The 21,405-nt window shown below is 37.1% G+C and overlaps 1 protein-coding gene across 6 annotated transcripts in view; it reads right to left on the bottom strand.

Moving 5' to 3' along the window:
• The window catches only part of LOC131432803 (uncharacterized), a 93,106-nt gene extending 72,933 nt beyond the window's left edge, over positions 1-20,173 (bottom strand). The window contains exon 1 of one of the 6 annotated variants that reach the window (XM_058599330.1): positions 20,093-20,173. The gene's annotated coding sequence lies outside the window, so the exon portion shown is untranslated. Of the gene's footprint in view, positions 1-19,603; positions 19,760-19,801; positions 19,960-20,092 lie in introns of those variants that run through there. The other 5 variants (XM_058599327.1, XM_058599329.1, XM_058599325.1 and 2 more) reach the window with 5 other exon arrangements.
• Positions 20,174-21,405: the final 1,232 nt, after the last annotated feature.

The following is a 21,405-nucleotide window of genomic DNA, read 5'->3' on the forward strand; positions in this document are numbered from 1 at the left end:
ACTAGATTTGTTTCACAAAGCAGTGGAAATATTCTGTAAAGAATATTATTCCGTGTATCTTACTTACTCTTACTCTTTCAGTCGTAGACAACGCGTAGACAACGTAGACAATTTCTCTGCTGGTGTCATTATCGGCAGTCACCAGTGAGCCCAAGTACACGAACTCGTCGACCATTTCGATTTCATCACCACGAATCAGAACTCGTAATGGGTGGCTGCCATTATCTTCTCTCGAGCCCCTGCCTTTCATGTGCTTTGTCTTTGACACATTGATGTCTAGTCCGATCCGCTTGGACTCAGCTTTGAGTTCGATGTACGTATCTTCCATCTTCTCAAAGTTGCGTGCTATAATGTCAATATCATCAGCGAAACCAAGTAGCTGGACGGACTTTCTGAAAATCGTGCCACTCGTGTCTCCTCGCTCTTCTTATCACACCTTCCAAAGCAATGTTGAATAGCAGACACGAAAGACCATCACCTTGCCGTAGCCCTCTGCGAGTTTCGAAGGGACTCGAGTTTATCCCCGATACTCGAACAACGCACATCACTTCATCGTAGCCTTGACCAATCGTATCAGTTTGTCCGGGAATCCGTAGTCGTGCATGATTTTCCATAGCTGATCTCGATCGATTGTGTCGTAGGCTGATTTGAAATCGATGAATAAGTGATGTGTCGGCACATTGTATTCGCGGCATTTTTGCAACAACTGGCGGATGGCGAACACTTGGTCCGTGGTAGCGCGTTCACCCATAAATCCTGCCTGATTTTGTCCCACGAATTCGTTTGCAATCGGTGAAAGTCGACGGCATAAGATTTGGGAGAGTACTTGTAGGCGGCGTTTAGCAGAGTTATCGCGCGGTAATTGCAGCAATCCAGCTTATCGCCCTTTTTGTAGATGGGACACGATTCCTTCCATCCATTCCTCCGGTAAAATCTCGTTCTCCCAGATCTTGGTAACGACCCAGTGCAGTGCTTTCACTAGTGCATTACCACCGTTTAGTAGCTTTTAGATGGTCAACGCCAGCGGCCTTACTATTTTTCAACCGGCTTACCTCCTCCTCGACTTCTTGGAGGTCTGGGACCGGTAGTCTATCGTCCTACGCACGCGTTGCCAAGTTCGTTATCGTGCCGCTACTTTCGTGTTCCGCCACATCGCCATTGAGGTGCTCGTCTAAATACTGCCGCCACCTCTCGATCACCTCACAGTCGTTTGAGAGAAGATCCCCGTTGGTGTCCTTGCACATATCGGATTGTGGCACACGGCCTCTGCGCGAACGGTTCACCTTCTCGTAGAACTTCCTTGTGTCATTAGCACGGAATAGCTTCGTGATCTAGGTCTTCCTGTTGGCGCTTTTTTCTACGGGATACCGAGTTTAGTCGGTTCCGCGCCTGTCTGTATCGCTCCTCGTTTGCTCTCGTTCGGTGTTGTAGCTTGCTCACCCAGGCTGCATTCTTCTCGGCCACTAACTGTTCACATTCGTCGTCGAACCATTCGTTCCTTACGTTCGGAGCCGCCGTACCTAGCGTTGCTGATGCAGTGCTACCTATGGCAGAACGGATGTCTCTCCAGCCATCTTCAAGAGTAGCTGAACCAAGCTGCTCTTCCGTTGGTAGTGCCACTGCCAACTGTTGCGCGTAATCTTGAGCTACTCCAGCATCCCGGAGCCGTGCGATGATAAACCGCTACGTTCGGTTTCGACGTTTGGTAGCCACCGTCGAAAGTTTTGAACGCATGCATACAGCAACCAAGTAGTGGTCCGAATCTATATTCGCACTGCGGTAGGAGCGAACATTGTTGATGTCCGAGAAAAATTTTCCGTCGATCAAAACGTGGTCGATTTGGTTTTCGGTCTGTTGGTCAGGTGATCTCCAGGTAGCTTTGTGGATATCCTTGAGGGGAAAGAAGGTGATTCTGACTACCATTTCTTCGGGAGGCCGCAAAGTTGACACATCGTTGACCGTTGTTATTCGATGCCACATGCAGGCTGTTCGCCCGATTACCGGTCGGTACATTGCCTCCCTTCCTACCTGGGCATTGATGTCACCGATGACAATTTTTACGTCTCTTCGTGGGCTTGTTCCAGCTGCACGTAGAACGCTTCTTTCTCGTCATCGGGTCTCCCTTCATGTGGGCAGTGCACGTTAATGATGCTGTAATTGAAAAAACGGCCTTTAATTCTCAACTTACACATCCTAGCGTTGATCGGCTGCCACCCAATCACTCGCTGGCGCATCTTGCCCAGCACTATAAAGCCAGTTTCCAGCTCGTTCGTTATGCCACAGCTTTGGTAGAAGGTAGCCGCTCGATGTCCGCTTTTCCACACCTTCTGTCCCATCCAACAAAGCTCCTGCAGCGTTACGACGTCGGAGTTGCGGGGATTTAGTTCGTCGTATATTATCCTGTAGTTTCCAATCGTAGCTTTTATTTCGTCGCGTGGGTCTATTCCGATTGTTCCGGGTCGTATTCTATCCTGTATTATTCGTAATAAATGTTTTATGGGCGGCTTATTAGGCCTACGCCAACCCCCTGTCTCGCCGGAGGATCATCGTGCTTGCTCTGTTTAACGTCCCAACTAGCACTAGGACGATCCCGTTGGTGGGGTTGCCACCTTGGATTTAGCTGGACGGGATACAGCATTTTATACTCAGCCGCTGGATACCAGAACAAACGCTGTTTGAAGCCGCTCCTAACATGGAGTACAGACGCTCCGACATCCTCTAAAGAGGACCCCCGTGTTTCGTGTATCTGGAACCTAGAATAGTTTCGTTAAAATTTCAATTACTGCATTTGTTTCTTGTACACAACCCTGTAATTATTAAAATAGTCTAACATGAGTACTATGATCACTTGGTGGATGTTAGCATCCATTCGCACCTCATACATCAAAATTTTAACAACGCATGGTAGTTTCCTATTTTCGTCTAATACGTTAATGAAGATATTGCGTCAGAGTGCAATTATAGTGTTACTTAAGTGAAGTCAGTCTTAATTTTCAAAATATTAGGATTTTTATTTTTTTTTGCTGGCATCCCTATCCCGGTTCCATAAAAAGGTGACTCAAAAGTTCTTTGAATTTTCATGACTTATGGGATCTGCATTTTGGGCAGAACTGAAATAGCTCTGGACGTGTTCACTCGGTAAACTCGTCCGAAATTTGACTCGCAATTCATTGTGATTTCCAATCGGATTCTAAATAAAATGGAGCAATCGATTCTGGAATCCGTGGATGAATTTAGAATTCACTATGAATTCGGACTCAAATTCCGGACAATTCATCTGATCAGCGGTGTTTTCAAACACAACGCAAATAGCTGTTAAAAAGTGTTCTCCCAATGAAGTTCCTTTACACCATTCTGCTGCTCGCTTCATTTCAAAAGCGTGATGTCTTCGGTGTTGCTCTCCTGTATGTGATACTTCGACAACCGTTGCACAGAAAATAATGGGAAAAAGGTTCATCTTTCATCTACTACAGAGCTTTCAAAATACGAGAAAGGCAAACACGTGATGGCATTTAGCAAAATTTATGTTGCTATGTTAAGATACAACAAGTGATATTAACAATCAAAAACTTATCACTATCTCAAAGGGTACATTTTGAAATGGCGCTCCATAGTAAAGTATTCACGACAAAAAAAAACTGTTTGTCCAAACGTTATACAAGACCTTACCCAAGTAGCAAATGTAACTTATTGAACTTTCAAGATGTTTTACAATTGATTTAGAAATGTTATTTATGTTAGATATGTTTAGAAAAATATATTAAAATTGGTTGTGCAACTTATCAATGTTAAGTTTCACAATACTACCGAAAAAATCAATGTAGAACAACTTCAAGTACATCTAAAACAATTGTGCAGTAAATTACCAACTTGTTTCACTAGAAGCTCTACCAAAAAATTCACATCGTCATGTAAAACGGGAGTAACTATAACAATTGTGCAACTTATCAAAAACTTTCCAAACGGCTGTCATAATTGTACCGGACACAACATACGTCGAAATTGCTATAAATCTCTTGTGGAAGAAGAATTAGTGAAATGATTGATGCTCTCCGCAAGGCAAAAAATGCTAAGCCGAATAGATAACCTTGCTGTAAAAAATATATTTCTGCAGAGTCCGCATTGTTTTGGCTGCTCATGAATTTTTAGATCAGTATGCGCAGTTTTTTCAGTTTTAGAAAAACATTGATATAAAATTCAAAACTTGCAAAAAAGTTGTGCAAGATTTATCTGTTGGTATTGAACGCAAGACTTGCAGACATGAGATTATTATCATAAAAGTTGCAGGAATACAGCGTTATATACGCAAAAAAAAAACAAAAATCATTCAGATAATTTGTATTCGGTTTTCATCTCGCGAAAAAAAAATAAGCAAACCTGACATCACTTTTTAAAGATATTGAACGAAAGGTTAATTTCATCATAGTTACTTCCATAGTTATATATTACCGCTTGCGCAACTTGTTTTTGCAACTCCAGCACACGGACTTGCCAAAATCATACCTACAGTGCGTATCACAAAAGTCGGCCCTCTAAGATAAATGACTATACTGTATTGTTGTTTAATTCAACTAGAAGATTTAAACTGATAAAAAAACAAAACGTAGAGAATTTATTTCCGAAATATTAACATGTTAACGTTTCCTGTTATTTTGATAATATAAGTCATTACGATGAACCATTTTCTATTCAACTCACTGTTACCATCGATGCCATATTGAAAAATATTGCAGAAAAATTCATTTCGAGATTATTCAGGTTTAATTACACAATAGTTTGATCAAAATCGCCTGAAAATTTCAAAGAATGTTTGAATACACGTTTTTTGAACACCATTCCGATGATTCTCATTAAAGCACGTTAATTTAAAGGCGCTTGAAAATTTCGGGTGTGCGAAAACATGTTTCACCATAAAAATGCAGTTCGTTGTCGATTTTTCATTTACAAAAACACAAAAGATTAATTCTACAATATGTAGCATTATCATTTTTCATGTGCAGATTATTTCACAAGATCCATGTTTGTGTTGAGAGCAGTTGTACTGAAAATCAAATGTGAAACTTATTTATTAGAAATGATGTTTGTTACGTTTTTGTAAACGTCATTCCATTTCTTGTTTACATTACGTAGTAGATTGCACGAGTTTCACTATTGTTTTTTCGCTGATTTTATTACTGTGTTTTTGATGGGATCGACGCATGAGTTTTTGTATCAGTTGCACAATCGTTGAATAAATGTTCGTAATAACGGATGAACTTGAAAGTATGTTGCACAACACAGAAAAATTGCGCTTTTTCCATAACACAACAGTTACTAGAATAGTGATATAAACTAACTTGACAAATTGCACAATCAGTAGAAATATATAGGACAGCAACTTAATATGCTACTTGGGTATGAGTGTGTAAGAATGTTCGAGCATTTGTACATATAAGGTGTTGAAATTGAGTAAAACGAAAATGGAAAAAGTTCTATAATATCTTTGATTTGATTTCCTAAAACTGGAGATGATGATCGGTTGAATGGGTGAACTTTGCGAATATTTTTTTGGGATGTAAAAAAACTACATTTTTTAATATTGAACTGCTTATTCAGGTAATTTATTTCGATTTAAATAAACTACCTACTTCATAAACTGAACATATCACAACATGGCCATACTCTGCACAGGGCTTGCAATGCCATTTTTAATTTATTCGGAAGCAAGAAGCCACTGTCCTCGATTGGAGGTGCTTTACATATTATTTGAACTTGGCTGGATACCAAGGTTCAAAAATACATATGTTTCAGGACCTAGCCGTAAACATATAGTTTAAAGTTATATATACGTTGTTTTCGCTGTCCCGTTGAACATTCATCACGAATAATCAAGTACAAGTCATTTTTCTCCGGATCTCATTTTTTCATAGTTATGCAGCAATTTCTCATAAATGTTGTTACAGCGACGCATGTTTTCAGTTTTTGATGAACGCGTTGCCATGAAGATAACAAATGAGAGGTTTTGTTTCAAAAACATAAAACACAAATCATGTTGCAATCTACGCGATAGATGTTGGCAGGTAAAGGGCGCAAAGTACAAAAACGCTATAAATATTCACGAAGCGTACTATCGGATAAACCGTAACCTTCACTGCCATATGTCATGCATTGGTGTAGTCCCGTGTTTCATTTTCGAACATATCGTTACTGTAGAAAGCTTATCGATGTTCACTGTTGTGCGGAATTCGTGGGGGTGACTGATGTGAATATTCAGCATATCCCATGCAAAACACTGATTCATGCATGGCGGAAGATACTGATACTCTACTAATGCGCACCGATCCATTAGTTTTTTGATTAATTGGTGCGTTTTGTAGAATGTGTGTGTTCTAGTGAAATTTTAACAACTGTGCTAAGGGGACGTAACTGTTCGAGCATGAAAATTTTCATGAGTTTGGTTTTGTCTACTCATATGGAAAGGTTATACAATCTCTCTCTCTCTCTCTCTCTCTCTCTCTCGAAAACTTGACTAGTAAAACTGGTTGACTGTTATGAACCATTTGAATGCGTTCGTAGAGTTGAACAAAAATAATGTCAGTCATTTTTATTAGAAACGATTGCATCGGTTTCTAAAATTTTTATCAACTGTCTAGCTTTGCTAGTTGATGGCGAATAAAACTTATATTGAAAATACCGGCTTCCAGAAAGTGTTTGTAGTAGTCGTAGTGTAGTGCAAAACTTCAATTAAACTCACATCGATTTCTTATCGGTAGACTCTCAGACTCGGTTAACAGGTCCCTCAGCTGAAAATTTTGAATCCAATGTATCTAAGTTTCAGTATCTAGATCAGGAAGTTCCCTAAATTTGTCGGTCGATTGCCCATTTTGAATATATTATTGTAGAAATAAAAAACCCCACCAAAAGAAATGCTTTGAAAATCTTTGTAATTTAGACTTTCTGCAATGATTTTTTAGTGACTTTTGAATTTACAGTAGAGAGATATTGAAAAAAAAACAGATTTCTCTCCAATAGTTCAGAATTAAAAGAAATGTTAAATCAAAATCCAATCGAGTAGCCATCTATTTTTACCTTTCTCATATAGAAAGGTTATGTAATGACTGTGAAACCGACTTCTGAGCCGAGGCCCACAGAGCTGAGTGTCATATACTACTGTACTGGACTCTATTCGTCGAGTACGCATGTGAGTATGTGTGTATATACGTATTTTTATACTAACTTTTCTCGGAGATGGCTGAACCGACTTTCACAAATATAAATTCCAATGAAAGGTCTAGTGATTCCATACAAAATTCCTGGATATTGTTTGGATCCGACTTCCGGTTTCGGAATTATGAGGTAAAATATGCAAAAGTATGAAGATAAGTGAACCAACTTTTCTTTAAGATGACTAAACCAATTTTCACAAACTTAGATTCAAAAAAGGTCTTATAGTGTTATACAAAATTCTTGAATTTTAGTTTGGATCCAACATCCGATTCCGAAGTAATGGGGTAAAATGCGCAAAAAATTAAAATATGTGTACTAACCTTGTTCAAAGATTAGTTAGATCTATTGTGGAATATACGACCAATATTTCCAGGGCTCTCGGAACCGGGAACTGGGGACCAGAATAGCCGGAGTCGGTTTGTTTGACATTGCTCAGGTCGATGAACTGAGTCAAATAGTATATGTAACTTGTCACTAGCCGGTTTTTCAAGTGATTGTATAACCTTTCTATATGAAAATCGCAAAAACGTAAAAAGATTCTAAACTGGCTTCAAAACTACTCCAATCGATAGCCATTATCAGTAGATGGCCAAAAAAACCGATTCCGGTTATTCATTCAAGAATTCACAGTATTAACACATGGATCAATAAGTCCCGAGACTAAAGCAGAGATGGCGCTCGTAGTAAACCAGTAACCACGTCTTTCTAGAGTACTAACCTTTGCTTGAAACGGATCAAAATTTTAAGTCGATCCGACCAGAAACAGCTGAGTTATCGAGGTTGGAGTAAAGTCGTTTTGTAGTTTGTTTTAAAAATGGAAAAAAAACCGAGTTTCGTGTTTTGATAAAACAATGTTTTTTAATGGGTAAAAACACCGTGCAAGCGAAACAATGGATTGAAAAATGTTATCCGGACTCTTGTCCATCAAAAACAACGACTTGTTGGTGGTTCGCCGAGTTTAAACGTGGTCGTACCGACACAAATGACGCGGAACGCTCGGGTAGACCTGTGGAAGCCGTTACACCGGAAAATGTGAGTGAAGTGGCAAAAAATATAATGAAAGATCGTAAAGTGAAGCTCCGTGAGATTGCTGAGATGACACAGATATCATATGGAAGTGTATTTACTATCCTTCATGAAAAATTGAGCATGAAAAAGGTTTTTTCCAAGTGGGTGCCGCGATTGCTTTCGATGGAACAAAAACAGCAACGAGTCGATGATTCAGAAAGCACTTCGCTATTTACTCGCAACAAAAAAGATTTCTTGCGTCAAAGCCAGATTTAGCCCCCAGTGACTACTGGCTCTTTGCTGATCTTAAAAAATGCTCCAGGGAAAAAGATTTGGCTCAAATGAGGAGGTCATCGCTGAAACTGATTCTTATTTTGAAGCGAAAGATAAATTTTTTTATAAACATGGTATTGAAAAATTGGAAAAACGTTGGAACCATTGTATCACCCTAAAAGGTGATTATGTTGATGAACAAAAAAAAATTTTGCAAAAAAATGTTGTTTCCATTGTTAGTCTCGGGACTTATTGGTCCATGTGTTACATATGATAGAATGATGGATATGAAAAAGGCATCTTTCCATGACTAGGAGGATTAACACAGGATTTTGAACATAGTATAAAAAAAACCTGAGAAGAAATTTTACTGTAAATGATGTAAAAGATATATTCTATTTTTTCCGCTTCAGTTTTCCATGTAGCTTGATATAACCAATTGGTTTGCACAAATCACTCCAGATGTATTAAATCATTCAAAAATCAGCTAACCGTTCGATTAGATTTTTTTTACTTGGTATTTGATAAGGAAGTACCGAATTATATGTGACGATTCTCAAAAAAAACTTTATCTTTATCTCATTTTCTTAGAATTCGCATGTCTCACCTTAGACCATGATAAAATACTTAACGTTTGCTTCGAACTAATAATAATTTACAACTACACAAAGATGTATAGAAATTTTTTAAAATTATTTTGCTATGATGCTTGTGTGAAAATTAGCTAAGTATGGTATGTTATGTCACATTTTTCGCTCCATGTAACTTCACGATATAATGAAATAATTCAAGCAAACGACTCAACCAAGTACTCATTAAAAGTCAATGTGTAGTAACAGCCGAGCAAAGATTTCATTATTTTTATATTACTCCGATAAAATAAAAAAATACAGTACTCCTAATTCTGTTTGTAAAGCAAAGTCTTGGTATTACATTCCTGTAGAGGAATTTGACCTTCTGTTTCAACAGACTTCGTAGCCGATTCATTGTGTACAGAACCATTGCATGGCTGGTGCTACAATCCACCTGACACTACGAATCCTTACAGGTCGGGCACTTTGCTACCTACTGCGATTTTATTCGTGCATAAAAGGCTATCCGCATTAGGGCGATCCGACCGATCCGAGTCGGATCGGCCTAATGCGGACAGCCTTTTAAGTGTGCTTCTGCGGAATATCCGATTGCCTCAAGTAACACCCGATCGGCGAAGCGCAATAGTTAATTCTCTCGCATATCTTCTCTCTTTCAATCATTATGCGCCCTGCCATTTGAATTCTGCCTAGTGCATGTTCGGTTTTAATCCGAACCAATGATAAGTTAACTCGCTCGGCAATCCGATTATTTGCAAGTGTTTTGAAACGTGATTCAAGACGAATAATTCTTTTAACGCTCTGGAGTATGATGAAGCATGCAAGGCAGACGCAAAATAATCGTATCCGTGAGATGATTTCAGGAGCCGACGGGAAGTTTAAGTGCGTTTTTGATTCATGCTGCAAATATGTGGAAAAAGTTGTTATTTTCTAAATAAAAGCGACATTATTTGCAGTTTTCACGATGTTGTTTCTAGTTGCCCGCTCACCTAGAATATTTATGATTCCGTATTTTCAGGTGATTGTAGTATCTAGATTCAACTAGAGTTGTTCTACAAATCAGCGGAAATATTCTGTTAACAATAATATTCCTTGTATCTGAAACCCTGAATCATGATTTTTTAATAGTCTAAATTATTAAGTTAATCACTTGCTGGATGTTAGTTCCATCAGCACCCAATAAATTAAAATTCGAAGAACGTAGAGTAGTTTCCAATTTTCGTTTAATATGTCATTTATGGTGTTGTTTAAGTGAAATTAAATTTGTCCTCTGGGGCATCAGGGATGGAATCACGTACGATGATCAAGCGGTGATCGCCAGAAATTTAGAAATTACAGATCGTGTATCACCAGTCTGGTGATTGGGTAATGGGGTAATAATTATTTTTATAATATGACTTAAGAAATAAAGTTTTCAAACCCAAGCTTTTCCTATTCAAACTAATTTCTTTCGGTGTCTTTTTATCGAAAACTAAACTGAACAGAATGTCGTAATCCTCTGAGAATTCAATGAAACTCAAAAAAAGTACTGGATAAGAAGTGATGATCCATAAACTCGAACGTGATAATGAAATGATAATCATTCAAAAACATTCTCACTATTATCAGTCAAGCAGAGATTTTCACTGAAAATACTGAAAATTCAATATGGTGGGTGATATACTGAAAATCAATTTAAATCTGATCTTAATATACCACACTGTGATTAAAAACAATTATAATGACAATAATATAAAATCAATCACCAAGCATGTTTCATACAGGTTAAATTGCAAGTACATATCTCATGTAGGTTTAAAAAATATGTCTTTAGTTACTTGCATTTTATACACAGAAGTAACAGGAGCGGAGAACTTAGCCAGAGCGAACACAAACAAGCGTTCAAACCAGCCCGGTGGAAGAGTGCTGTACCAAGTGCTATCGTAGCCAACAGGCTTCTCAGTAGAGGGCTTTTTCAAGTGCTGCGCAAAACTCTGCTCTCGAAGACGAAACGTAAACTTAAGAAAACCTTAAGTCTGCTCTCTTGTTAATTCTATAACCCAAATTCATGCTAAATAGCGTTTAATGAGGTTAATAAAGTTAATAGGTTACCTAGACTATGAGAGTTAATCAACCCTAGAATTAAAACTAAGTCCTTTGTCTCTATAACTAATATTCAGAATGTATTGTTTTTTCGCTGTACTTGCATCGCATATTGCAATTGCGTACTGGACTTCCGACATCTGAATATCATCATCTGCTAGTGCAAATCGCTGTATGGCTGATAATCGTGAGAATGATCATTCATAATCATGTGTCTATATAAAGAATATTACTGTAGTGATATTGAAAGGAATGAATTTTTCCCCATACTCAGCGGAGATATTTGACTAGGTGATAATTGTGCAACACTGATAATGCTTCCCCAATATCAATCTCAGAAAATCGAAAAAAATTCAGCAGTTTAGCACTAAGCAGTTCAATTTGAACTGCATCATAGCACAATTGTATGTAAACGTAAAGGAAGATTTCAGTTTGCACACGAACCGTTGACAAATTAAACATTTTTAAGCATACAATATTGAAGCTCTCGAATCAAATAAATGAGCAAATCCACAAACCGAAACACAAGCTCTTCAAATTAGATTCGAAAAATCTACTGCCGATAGTTCTAAATGGGCCTGCTAGTTATAAGAGAATCAGAATAAATAGCTAACTGGTATTCAATATACTCAAGTACTACAGTCTGTTACATAAGAGCGTGGTCACTCTTGTGAGAAAATGAAAAGACTCAACACGAAAGTACTTTTGAATATTGTTTTATTAGATCAAAAACTTACATGCAAATGCATTAATAGCAAACCCAATCTTCTTAAGCGTAAATAATGGCTCGACCCCTTCAAGGCATACTTTGAGCGAGATTTTGCACGTATTCTTCTGAAAACGACCATACGCGGTACTTATTTTGGGAAAATGTTGAGATCGAATCACACCATTCCACTTTACCGATCGCGAGTAATCGTAGCCACGCTCTTATGTAACAGACTGTATTTCTATACTGTACTGAACACACCGCACACATACAAAAGCGACTATCAAGCGAGTGAATGGATGTAACTTTCAGTTTCGTCATCCACTCGCTTTTCAAACACCTTTATCGGCCTACGAGGAATCCTCGCTTACAGACAAGAGTTAAGAAACTAAATTTCTGTTAGATACTCAATGAACAGTACAACAAAATATCCGAAGAACTCGAAGAACTGTATAATAACGCCAAAACAATATCTGGCACTTGGAAATTCCACAGTTTTGTGCCTATTTCTGGTGGCAAAGTGGAGATGAAAAGGTATTCTAATTCCGAAGATGAGCCAAAAATATTTTCCTTGTATAGAAATAAGAAAAAATACCATGCATGAATATAGCTTTGAGACAAATGTTATACACAAAAATAAATAAATGTTTGTGTAACATTCAGTACATAATGTTGTTATAGTCATTTCTTTCCCTGATCTTTCATCAGAACTAAACAAGTAAAAAAATAAGTAATAATGCAATGTTTTTTTTAATGACATAAACTCTTTTCAATGGAATTCTTTTTTCTATTTTATAAAACTTTTTTTTAGGAGCTTCCATTTCTATCTGGCGATGATTGAGAGGCACTTCAAAGGAATTCTTGATCAATAAAACTATAGTTAGTTGCTATATTAGACAATATCTTCTCACAAACCGAGTTTTATTGAATTCTGAGATAATTATAACTCTCGTTGGTTTAGTTCACGATTAAATTACACTGTGATAAAATCAATTTGAACAGGAAAAGTTTTTTTTTCCTTAAAAGTACCTAACTTGAATTTTCGCCTGTAGGTAAGGAACATAATCACCTATCTTCTACAAAATTTTACTAAAAACAAAAGTGTTTGTTTTGCCAATCGACATTAAATTTTAAAAATTAGTTTTTTTTCAGTATATAATTCGATCTGCATATTCTCAATGATTTTATTAAAAAACTTGACTAGCTTTGTAAACACCGAGCACTTTTTTGTAGGATATATCATTTACATAGCCATTTGAGCCATTGCAGCCATTTGAAAAACAAAATTAAAAAAAGTTTGGCTTTTTTCAAAAGACAGTCTGAATCATTTTTTGAAAAACAAAGTATGCAAAGTGGTTCTTGTGACCAAGTGTTCGTGTACAGCAAGTTTCATTAAAATCGGAAGGGGTGCTGCCAATCCTGAATACACTTTAACACGAAAGTCGTCATAAGCGACCAAATGCGTTGGTTCCTTACCGCCTAATTTTATCAGAGATAGCTGAATTGATTGTAACAAGCTTATGCTCGTTTGAAAGCTACTTTTGAATTGTGAATCAGGATTGAAGATCATATGGCAGTCTTTTTCGGTTCCGGATAAGGAGTGTATCGAAAATAAGCTATCCACATACATTTGTGTTGTACGCATGTATTTGTGATGGGTTTTTATACTCAGATCACAGCATGCTGTGCGTTTGGATGTCAGCTTTCGTTTGTTTACTTGTTTGTACGTTTGAAATTCTGCGTTTTAAAAATGTCGCGTATTGAAAAGGAAGTGAAAATTAAGGTTCTGGACACATGGCTAAGTGAGAAGGGTATTACTATGCGAAAATTGGCGAAGCGGTTTGGAATTCATCATGCCAGTGTTAAAACCATTATTAATAAGTTTGGGGAACATTATTCTTTGGATGAGCTACCAGAGTGAGGCAGAAAACCCGGTTCTTCCAACCCGAAACTGGACCAGAAAGTGGTATCTCTAATCATGAAGAACAAATCAATGTCAATATGTAATTTGGCCAAAAAAGCAGAAACGAGTACCGGAATGATCCAGCGTATCAAAAGGCGAAATCACCTGAAGACCTACAAGAAGCAGAAGAAGCGAGCAGCAACAAGGGCCCGGAAATTGTATTCGCGTCTTTTGCAGTGTCCGGATGCATGCGTTTTAATGGACGATGAGACTGTAAAGGAGGACTCAAAAACCCTTCCAGGTCCACAATACTTTACTGTCGTCGTTGGGGAGGATGTGAGCGATGCGGACAGGTCGATTCAAGTGGAGAAATTCGGTCGAAAGGTACTGGTATGGTAAGCAATATGTTCCTGTGGTTTGAAGTCAACCATTTTTTACACTACCGGAACTATAAATGCAGAAATCTATCGATCTGAGTGTCTCCAGAAAAGATTGCTGCCTCTATATAAGAAGCATAGTAGACCTCCACTGTTTTGGTCTGATTTAGCGTCGGCTCACTATGCCAAAATCACTGTCAATTGGCTTGCGGAAAAGGGTATAAATTTCGTTGGGAAAGCTTAGCTTCGACCCATCGAACGTTACTGGGCAATCGTGAAGAGGGTCTTCAAGAAGACTGGTAAGGCAGCTGGGAACATGCAGGAGTTCAAAAATATTTTGGCTCAAGCGTCCAAAAAATGCGATGCAACACTTGTCCGGAACTTGATGAAGAGCGTTCGATCAAAACGTTCGAAAATTCGTGAACTTAAATTTCATACGGTTTTTATTATGCTTAAGTTTAACCTCGTACAATAAAGGATCAATTTTTAGTTTGAATAAAATATCGTTTTTATCATAATTTGAAATAAAAATGTGTGGATAGCTTATTTTCGATACACTCCTTATATAATGGTATAAATGACGCAATCGACAAAAGCGTTGTTTTTTACCGCGCAATTTTCTCATAGACGGCTCAACGATAGTAGCCGTTGAGCCGTCTATGAGAAAATTACTCAAGTTCGAAGATCAATTGGCTGTCACTTTGGTTCCTGTGACCTGATGGTATAAGTGACGTAATCGACAAAACACCTTGTTTATTACCGCTCAACCGATTTTAACAAGCTTAAGCTTGTTTAAAAGCTATTATAAGACTTTAGATTAAGTTTAAAGATCAAATGGCTGTCACTTCTGATTATGGAGGTATAATGATATAACCGACGTAACCGACAAATTGGAGTGTTTTACAATGCAACAAAATTTATACGAAATTAAAGAGGTATATTCGAAAGAATTAGACTTGACTGAAACCTACTATTAGGTTATCTGATAAGATCACGATGCTAATGACCGAGGATAGGAATCTCACAAATGTTTTAATGAGACTATTTAAATGATAAGAGAAAGGCATTATCACACCACTAGGTGGATTAAGAAGAGTTTTAACGTTAGTGTTACCAGGTCGACAACAGGTTGAAATCTCTGCTAAATACTCGATAATAATGAAATTAAACATGTTCTGATATCCCATGGTACTAAATATGTTCCATTTTCATCATTAGGAGGATAGAAACAGATTTAAAATTAAAATGATTCAGCTATCCTGAAAATACATACTGGGGAAGCGTCCCAGTTTGATGGTCGACAGTTAATAGAAAACACTAGACTTGGTGCCCTTTACCATGTTTCAGAATAGTGGGAAATGGGGAATCAATTTTTATTGCAACATATGAAATAAACAAATAATAAAAGAGTAATCAAAAATCGTTTTGCAAAGGTGGTTGGAGCGGAATTCACGTTGATCTTCCTGTTGAATCGGTGTATTGTTCCACTTACGGAACAATATTTTTCCCATAACGTAAACTGGAACGGTTTTGCTGAATATTTTATAGAAATGGAAATCAATTGCACACCGGTCGGAATCAAAGTTGAGGACGTTTGATGCTCTCGGAAAAAGTAATCAGTAATGGCTGTCGAACCCCTACGATTGAGAGGCAAAACAAGTGGCAATTCTTTTCGATCATTCTGATACAAGCTTACCTAGTAGAGTTTTACTGATTTAGAGTTTCCAACTATCACCAATAGATCTTTGGATTCTCTTAGTAGTTGATTGCTAAAAGACACCAATGAAGTTCAAAGTTCAAAGTTACTCATGAAGAGCTTTCCAAACCTTAGTTGAATGTCTTCTTTGAAAATATAGTTTAAGAAAAACAGATGTAACATTTGTAAAACAATGTTCTTTCTAGGTGACAATAAAATTGTCAGATAGCATCCGTAAATATAAATTTACCACAATGACAGTGTTTCTTTTACCTTAGGGTACTCGCAAAATTAAATTGGTTCATTTTGTGTTACTGTATTGAGCGAAGTTTGCCCACAGTTTACGAAGCGATAGGCACTTATTTTCCATTTCTCTACTGACTGGTAGATACAGGTAATTTCTTTATGTATTGAAAACGCTATCTAATGCACCAAGTGGTATAATAATATCTTTCTTTTGTCATTCAAATAATCTCATTACAACATTTTCTTCGTTGAGTCAATTTATTAAAATTAAGTGAATCCAATCCAATACGCCACAAGTACGGTTATTTCACCGGAACGAACTATTTTTGAACGTGATCTATGTCCATATCACAATTTTCAATTGATTCCAAGTTTGTTCGAATCATCTCAGCACCTCTGACAAAACTGTGCGGATAGTAAAAGTTGTGGTTCGTCGGTTACGTAACTTATACGATTACATTAACCAGGCGCCAAGGATTTTAACCGGAAAATGAAGAAATTTTTTCATGCATACATTTGGAGCAAGAAATTGAATATTGAATATAAAGTTACTTTACAGATCTATAGTTTTCAATAAACTTCAAATGCAAAACTGTATAGTAATTTAAAAGCGTAGTTTTATTCAAAGAAAAATCAAGGTATTCTAGCTTAGCTTTACATCTGTTTAGGTTGAATCAAATTTTCGATTCAACTGATGTCAACAACTTGTCGTCTAAATCTCCTTACTTTTTTTTCCGTGTGGATGAAAATAAGTGCGATTGGTCGTTTACGTCACTTATGCTGTTATATCTCCTGAGCTGGAAGCCATCAACCATTTGATCGTCAAACTTGTTTCAAATATCTGATAACAGCTTTCAAACGAACATTATTGAATTTGGCTCGGCCAAAAATGGAAGTCGAGCGAATAGAAAATGCTTAAAAATATGGACACTCATAAGCGGAGACATCCGGTCGATTAAAACTTGGTTTTTCCATGAATTTCTTAATTTTTGCATTGCAAAATCCTTGTCTAGATATTACATTCAAAGTTTTCAAACGGGTTTAAAAGTTTTTATACGACAATAAAAATACTCAAACAAGTTTCATAAACTAAGATGCATTTATCCGATTTTTGCGTCCTGTTGTTCGTTTGATACTAAGTTTCTGAAAAGTTTCTTTAGTTAGTTATTTTGCATATGTCACCCTGTAATTTTGGAATCGAAAATCGGATCTGACAACATATCAGGAATTTTTCATGACCTTTTTTTTTTGAATCTAAGTTCGAATGCATAAAAATGTTACATAAACACGTACACTCACTGGCATCTTGCGATCTCGACGAATAGTATAGAGCACTCGACCCTCTGATTCTCGGTTCAAAATTAGGCTTTAATAGTGATTGCATAGCCATTTTATGGGAAAGCAATGTAAGTAATTAGACTATTAAGCTGGGTAACAACCTGCTACAAAATTTGTAATTCATTCTTCACTTTAAAAAAAGTTCTGTTTAATTCCACTATAAAATCTTTAATATTTCGCCACTAATGTCACGAGATAGTAACAGACACGGATACTAATATATCGGGATGCTATTTGCAACCTATATCGGTGTATCAGTTCTAAGTCTGTCAATTCTTGCTAGAATTATTACAACTCTATCGATCCTGTTGAGTAATCTGACAACCATTTACATGTCAAGATTTTTTTAAATCTGATTGGGCAACAACATTTTTTGTTTTAGTTCTTTCGAACACTTACGTGGTATTTTAAATTTTTGATTGTTAAAATTTTTTGAAATTATAATAGTAAATCTGTTAAAGTGTGAATTTCAAGCAGTTTCAATTTTTCAAACGTGCTTATTCCACACTATTCTGTATTATTCAACATGGCTGTTGTCATTCCAAAGCAATCCAATCCCAAATATTCTAATAGTAAGTACATTCAAGGGAGATCATAGCAGAATTATTCTATCATCAAATCCCGTGTCGTCCCCCTCGTCACAAACACTATTTCATGTGAATTTTAAATTCATTCAAATAATAACTACACTAGCAATGTTCATATTTGTCTCCTAAAATTCACAAAATGATTTTTTCGCAACATTTCAATTCCATAAAAGCAACAGTTTGAGAAGCTGGAGTCGTTTAACGTAATTGTTCAAAATGTGATTGTTCTTATTGCTGATGGAAATTTTCATTCTAATAATCTAGAAAAATTGTTTTTCCTCGTTTTGTCACAACTTTTGCTCACAAGATCATTTGTTTTACTTCCCGTTAATATAATCACAAGCCATTTTTATCTTTTTTTTTAATTTGTTGACAGACGGCTAAGATCTTTCATCATTACATATTTTTGAAGATGATCCCCTATTTGTTGTTTTCGACTAATACAAGTGATCGGATACAGAGCTATCGAATACTGATTATAATTGTTAAAGGAAGTAATATTCAACATAAATTATGAAACTTAAAAGCAAACACGAAAAAAAACTTACGAACGCATTAATTTACAAGATGAATAGCCAAAATATTTTTCGGTAGGACAGTTCATAAAACCAAAGAGCTTTTACCGAAAACTTTAGAAACTTTAGAAAAATATCATTCAATGAATACTGACACAAAACATTTCGAAGAATTGCAATCATTATAAACTTTCTTACGAATCGGAATTAGTACCGAATTTGCTTATGTAGTAGATAGCACACAGAATGACTTGTGTATCGTAAAGTGTTTGATTCCCAAAGCTTGAAGGATACACACTTTTTGCTGTATGTTGAGTCCCGAATACTTGTTTAAAAGTTTATTTCTTCGGATGGAATAGTGCTGTAATCCATTGCCATTCTTTTTCATTTTCTCGTCTCAGATGTTCCACCTAAACCAAAAAAAAGCCAAGGAGCTCGTGGAATCTAGATTCTAGACACCGGTTCAAAAGCAAGAAAATGCAATCAAAAGTATGCTTATTCATAGTTGTAGTCAACTGAACCCTATGGTACCACAAACCACAATCTTCGCCTTCTGCATTTCCCATGAAGTTTTTTGCTTTGCACGACCTGACAGTAAACTATAGTAAGATATCTCCGTCGGACTATATGAAAGAGGGTTTCACTAATGGAACACACAATTATTGATTTATGGCACCTGAAGTGTGATAATCGTACATTCCCACTCACAGCACGGTGATGGCAGGGTACAAACATAATTGAGAAGCTGTTGGAGGACGGATGAAACATTATTGCTAATATGTACGGTGCACGAGCAATGCTTTCAGTGTGGCTTCTAGTAGACCACTTATGAGTAACGATCTAATTTCACAACTCATGCTCCTATCACATTTCACCGACACGATAAATTCATTAACGTCACGGGATACTAGTACATGTCAAGTGATTACATTTTCCTCATTATCATCACAGGTAATTCACAAGGCAACTCAGCACGATGCATACAAACAAAAGCCCAAACACTTCAATTGCTTCGGGCTTGGTAGTAAGGTGCTGCTCGTGTGTATGATTGAAAGAGGATATTCCAAGCTTACATTACACTACACTCACTTTTACCCGCAAGAGGCAGCCCTGAAGGTACATCGTGCAGGTAAATCACCAGTTTGCGTTTATGGCAATTAGCACTCGTACGCGAATCGCAAATATAAATTCATTGTGGCGTTCTCTCCTACTGTCACTACACCCAACATCACACTCTGGGAACATTAACCAAACCGTAAACTAGTAGCTACCGGTAACGTATTCGTACTTTCCATTATCCACTCGAACAGTACCGCGTGTTGGCAGAACGAGAAAGTTGTGTTTTAATTCAATAATCCAATTTCATTTCAGGCATATCCAAATGGCACGAATGACGATAACAGCGCAGTAAACCGACCCGCGCACTGCATAGAGGCTCACATTTCGCTTAACTCGTTATAGCGTCCAGTAGGAGCTGGCAGTCTCACGCCTACTGTGTATTTTAGTGGTTCCAAAGGATTTAAAGAAGCCTTGCTCCACCCGCCAGCTTCCTGTTCAATCACCTCGTAAGCGTTCAGCCGGAATACTTTAAGAGCATTGGTTGCCAACCGTCTGTACGAAAGGACGTGCACCAAACGACTAACTTCACAGGTTGCAGCATCCAGTTAAGGATATTGCCTGCTGTTCTCACAGCTCTATGTTTCGGAATGTTCGTGGAGTTCGCGCAGTATCTTGATGCGAACCGTGATCTAAAAATCTCTTCTCGCGAGGATCCTGCTCCTGTACCCGAGTATGGAGGTCATTTGGCGAGAGCGAAGAAACAAAATGCGCATCGCGGTTTGCATTCTGTCTGTGCATAGTGATATAGTGTCAGTCAGAATGTCAGTGATAGGATTTGCAAACTTTCTCTTGTTTCTGCGTGCGTTTTTTATTACTTCTTAGTAATGATAGAATGAATACCAAGCGTTTGGTTTTGAAGGAAACGCGTGGTATCTGGTCTGCCAGCTGATAGTAAGAAAAACGAAGGGATTAACATTGTCAAGACTTAAATCACATGCGGAGATGTTGTTGAAAGATTAATGAAGATTCTGTTAAATTAGCAAGAAACAGCGAAGTATGCCTTAGGCAAGAAAGTGACAAGCAAAGTGATTATGCTTCCTTTGAGATTTGGTGATAGGATAATTAACTAAAACGTGTTGTAGCACAGCAAGAAAGCTGTCGTTTGCAGTAAATATTTCAAGAAAAATCCAAAAGAAATAAAACTCATCAAATAATATCCTCTTTAATCCTTTCTATGCCATCAGAATTGGTTATTCCGGTTGACTTGACAAAAATCCATATCCTTACTAATAATTTTCTTATGAGTCATCATTTTGCGAACTTTTTGTAAACAGAATGCAAAAATTGGAACCAACATCCTTACTTCGGTTCTTAACAGTGTTAATAATAAGGTTCTAAACAGCAGGAATAATAACGTGAAAAATGTGCAATAACTCTGTTAAAGTGACGTTACAGTCATCATACCCTATGAGTCAATGAATTTAACAGAATAGATCTCACTCCAACTAATTGTCATTATATGAATGGAATGCCGCACAATACACTCTCAATGATTGACGTTGTTTATAAACATGAATATAAAACAATATTGTCCCATATTGTGTTGTACCAATTTTGGTAACCGGATCCCTGTTCGTGTTAGCTCAACCACTCAAAAGGTGATGAGACAAATATTACGATTCCAAAGCGGAACTAATTACAATTACTTAGAGATGGTTACAATGATATTTACAAACTTAAATTCAAATGAAGATATTATGACCCCATACAAAGCTTTCGAATTTTATCTGGATCCAGCTATTCAGCTACGGAATTA

This window comes from Malaya genurostris, chromosome 2 (genome assembly GCF_030247185.1).
Source record: "Malaya genurostris strain Urasoe2022 chromosome 2, Malgen_1.1, whole genome shotgun sequence".
NCBI lineage: Eukaryota > Metazoa > Arthropoda > Insecta > Diptera > Culicidae > Malaya > Malaya genurostris.